The sequence below is a fragment of the Prunus avium genome, unplaced genomic scaffold (assembly GCF_965620075.1).
Source record: "Prunus avium unplaced genomic scaffold, drPruAviu1.hap1.1 HAP1_SCAFFOLD_57, whole genome shotgun sequence".
In the NCBI taxonomy this organism is placed as follows: Eukaryota; Viridiplantae; Streptophyta; class Magnoliopsida; order Rosales; family Rosaceae; genus Prunus; species Prunus avium.
In genome coordinates, this window is record NW_028276913.1 from 102,501 (window position 1) to 107,500 (window position 5,000).

The window sequence follows — 5,000 nt, forward strand, 5'->3', positions numbered from 1 at the left end:
AACTTTGATAGCAAGGTAGCATGTCATTGCCTGTGATGGGTAGTGGACTTGCGAAGTTGGAAGAAGACCCCAACGTCACTGTGGATGATTGTTGGAATCAGGTTGTGTGACGGTTGTTGGAAACCCGTCTTGGTGCTGGATCCTATGGAAGGGTGAAGGTATCCAAAAGTTTGTCTCGAAGTTGTGAGAAGACATCAAGCAGGATGACTCTAAGATGGGGGATGATGGTTGGTTTTGCTGCTCGGTTGCCTAGTTTTCTAATCCGTGCACCAAGCGCCCGGAAGTCGGGTAGGCAGGGGTTCTGGCTTGTGACGAAGTGATGTTGCTTGTTCAGTTCAGGATGTGGGGAGGATGGGAGCGCGAGTTTGGTGAGAGTGTCAAAGATTGGCTTATACTCGAACCATAGCATACCATTGAAGGTTGTGGTAAACCGAGTTGGTGACGTGTGTTGGATGGAAGGTGCAAGACCTTTGTTCAGGGAAGAGTTGTGGGAGCTGAAGACCGAAATGGTGCAGTCTTCGAAGGGAGTAAGTCGCTGACGGACTGGGCTCCATTGAGGGAGTGAGTCGCTGACGGGCTAGGCTTTAATGAAGGAGTCACTTAAGTGGTTGCTCTTGCAATTGTGGAGGACGTGTGGGTTACGCATAGTGTTCGACACAAGGCTGCTGACTAACATTCGGAACGAGGGAAGTGTTCCAAAGGTTGATCCCAGAGTTTTTCTTGTGAGGATGGTGGCTAAGGACGTAGGATGTCCGCACTTAAGGGCATGCAAAGAGTTGGAGTAGCTTTGGGGAGGATGTCTTACTTGTTCCCTTGTGGATGCTGCGGAAGTAGGTTCTGCCAAGTCCAAGTGTGGGCGTTGGTTAGGTGGTTCTACTCGTAGTAGGGAGGATGTCTTACCATGGTGAATTGTGAATGCCTAAGTGTTATGGAGCTAAGCTTCGGAGGCACGTTGACGTGAGGGTGCGTTGACGAGATAAGTGGGGGAGACCCACGAACGCCATTGAGGTATGGCAGCGCATATGCGCAAGGGAGTTGGTGACGATTGTTGGACAAGGAGGTGCGGGACCTTGTTCGGAGGAAAACTGGTAGGAGCTCAAGACCGAAATGGTGCAGTCTTCGAAGGGAGTAAGTCGCTGACGGACTAGGCTCTATTGAGGGAGTAAGTCGCTGACGGACTAGGCTTTAATGAAGGAGTCACTTAAGTGGTTGTTCCTACAATTGTTGAGAACAGATGGGTGGGGCACAAGGTTCGACATATGGTTGCTAACTGAGATTTGGAAGAGAGTGTTCTAGAGAGGTGGATCCGGAAGTCTCACTAAAAGGCATGGGTTCCGAGGACATGGGGTATGTCCGCACTCGATGGCAGAGGGCCTAAGTGTTGCGGGGCTTTGCTGTGGTGGCACCTCGAGGTGGGGGTGTGCCAACGAGACAAGTAGGGGGAGAACCTCGAATGCCAGGAAGTGGCAGTGCAGGAGCACAAACGAATGGAGGTGCCGTGGAGGACACACGGTTGGCTTACGAGTCACACCCAGGTGGGGTGCATCTCTTTGAATGTGGAAAATGTGGAGGTACTTGACCAGCGGGCTATGTGGTTGTTCAGTGGTCGAGTGCGACAAGAGACGGAGGTCTCGGCCCAAAGAGGGAAAGACGTAGGACTTTGAAAGAGAAGTTCAAAAGGGTGAACACAGTGGTGCATTGTGGTCCATGGAGCGAAGAGAAGAGGATATTCCTATATGGTGTTGTTATGCGGCAGTGCAGTGGGCACGTCGACGAGGGCGTCGACACTATCAGTGGGGGAGAATGTCACGGATCGCACTTGAGCGTGTGCTTTCGTGACTCCGTTGGGACATCCATGCGCTTATGAGGTAGTCCAAGTGTGGAAGGGGCAAGGACTTAAGAGCTAGAATGGTTGGTGTTGGCCGGGTTGTGCGTGTGAGGGGTATTTTGGGTATTTCGGAAGGTTACGGGAGGAACCTGAAGAAACTCAGAACACGAAAGATGTTCGTAATGACGAGATACACGCTATGCAACTGACGGTTCGCCATTCGGAGTTCGTACGAAGAAGTTATGCCCAATTATGACTCCTCGTGCATAGGTGATGTTCCCTCCTGGCAGAAGGCTAAATGCATAAAATGCTATATAGGGGGTGACATGGTGTCATGCTCTCCACCACCCCTGGTGCTTACACCCTTGTGGCACTAAGCGAGCATCCTTATGACATTGGAGGTTGTCATAAGGGCGGGCATGAGATTGTTGAAGGATAATCTATGTCTCCGAGGGAAAGGACTTCCCGAGGACAGTACGAACACGCGGGGCCGTTCGTATTGCGCATCGTTGGAAAGAGTGAGGTCAACGTATGGCATTCGCTATGCCGTCGGCTAGCGAGGCATTTGACGAGACTCGATGGACTTGGCTTGGGTTCGGCCTTGTCCAAGATGGAAGGAAGATATTCGGATGCCGGTACGCATGGGTTGCGACCCCATGCAAAGCATAGATGGTTATGTGGGACATTCGGAATACATATGTCGCCAAGGCTTGGGCGACATGCGAGCGTGACAGCTTGCGTGGATAGCTTGAGGATGTGGGCTATCTTGGTTGCTAACGGATGACCGACAGAAGTGTGGGTAAACCGATGGTGTGTTGGATCGCCATGTCTCGACTTGGACATGAGCGAGCCACGAGTTTGGCATGCGACGTGGTCGATGCAGTTGACGTGTCTTATGCAACGCTTGATGTATGGGCGTCGAGGGTTCGTTGCCGGATGCGGGGTGATTGTGTTGTCACAAGGAAGTGTGACTCGTTGTCTAGCCATAGGGCTTGGCGCCTATGGGAGACGACACATGATGGTGAACCTCTCGCGGAGTTGTGAGAGTCATGAAGTGGGGAGAAGGCTGACTGGGATTCGAAGGGATCCTGGGCCGCACGGGAGCGTCTGTGCGAGCGAAATCTGTGATTTGCTTCCGCCGCGCCGCGTCGCACGCTCGTCCCGTGACACTTGCCTTGGCATGTCGTGCCTTGGCCATGCATTGCCTTGCCTTGCCTTGGCCTTGCCATGCCGTGGCCTTTGCATGCCTTGCGTTGCGTTGCGTTGCCATGCCGCGCCATGCCGGGCTTGGCTTGCCTTGGCATTGCCTTGCCATGCCGTGCCTTGCCTTGCCTTGCGCCGCGCCATGCTTTGGCATTGCCCCAATCAAGGCATTTCGAGAAAGTGAGGCTATTGGAAGTTTGGGATGGCTTGGCTTGGCATGCCTACCCTTGCACGCAGCCTGCTCGCATCATGCATGAAGCCTGCGCACAGCGTGCCGGCAGCCTCCTGATTCTGTCGACAGAGTTTTTCAAAAACTTGTCATGCCACGGCTTGCACGCAGGCTGCAGGCACGCTGCGCGCAGCCTGCCGGCATGCTGCGCGCAGCCTGCTGCTTCTGTCGACAGAATTGTTCGAAACCTTGTCATGCCATGGCTTGCACGCAGATTGCTCCCCATTCAAGGCATTCAGAGACAGTGAGGCTATTGGAAGCTTGGCATGCTCACATCATGCACGAAGCCTGCGCGCAGCATGCCGGCAGCATGTCGACAGAATTTTTCAAACCTTGTCAAACCCAATTTTTATTGAAATTTCCCCGCACAATAAGCTCCCTATAATTAAGTCTATGATTTTTAGGACCTTCTCCAACTTACAAAATGATTTTTAGGACCTTGCCTTGCCTTCACATGCCGTGCCCATTCAAGGCATTCCGAGAAAGTAAGGTTATTGGAGGGTTCGGATGGCGTGGCTTGCCTTGCCTTGCCTTGCATTGGCATGCCATGCCCAAGTTGTGGCCTACACCAAGCCATTCAAGCCATGCCTTGCCTTGCCTTGCCTTGGCATTGCGCATCATCCAAGGCATTCCGAGTAAGTGAGGCTAGGCGAGGCTAAGGATGGCTTGCCTCGCCTTGCCTTGGCATGCCGTGCCCATGATGTGGCCTTGACCAAGCCATGCGTTGCCTTCGCCTTGGCATGCTGTGGCCTTGCCTTGCCTTGCCTCGCCATGCGATGCATTCCGACAAAGTGATGCAAAGCGGAAGCCTACCATGGCGTAAAAATGTCGACAGAATTTTTCGACATTTGAATAATGGGGTTTGACAAGGTTTGAAAAATTCAATAAAAATGGTAGGCTTGAATGTCGACAAAGTGACGCGAAGCGGAAGCCTACCATGGCGTAAAAATGTCGACAGAATTTTTCGGACCTTGTCCTGCCATGGGCTGCGCGCAGCATGCCGGCAGTCTGTGCGCAGCGTGCGCACAGCATGTCGGCAGCGTGCGCGCTGCTGAGCCTGTCGACAGAAATTTTCGAAACTTGTCCTGCCATGCGCGCGCGCAGCTTGCGCGCGGCGTGCGCGCAGCATGCCGGCAGCCTGCGCGCAGCATGCCGGCAGCCTGTGCGCAGCGTGCGCGCTGCTCAGCCTGTCGACAGAAATTTTCGAAACTTGTCCTGCCATGCGCGCGCGCAGCGTGCGCGCAGCATGCCGGCAGCGTGTGCGCAGCGTGCGCGCTTGGGAGCCTGGCCGCAGAATTTTTCGAAACTTGCAATGCCATGCGCGCGCACAGCTTGCGCGCAGCGTGCGCACAGCATGCCGGCAGCGTGCGCGCAGCATGCCGGCAGCGTGTGCGCAGCGTGCGCGCTTGGGAGCCTGTCGACAGAATTTTTCGAAACTTGCCATGCCATGCGCGCGCACAGCTTGCGCGCAGCGTGTGCACAGCATGCCGGCAGCGTGCGCACAGCATGCCGGCAGCGTGTGCGCAGCGTGCGCGCTTGGCAGCCTGTCGACAGAATTTTTCGAAACTTGCCATGCCATGCGCGCGCACAGCTTGCGCGCAGCGTGTGCACAGCATGCCGGCAGCGTGCGCACAACATGTCGGCAGCGTGCGCGCTCGGGAGCCTATCGACAGAATTTTTCGAAACTTGCCATGCCATGCGCGCGCACAGCTTGCGCGCAGCGTGCTGATTCTGTCGACA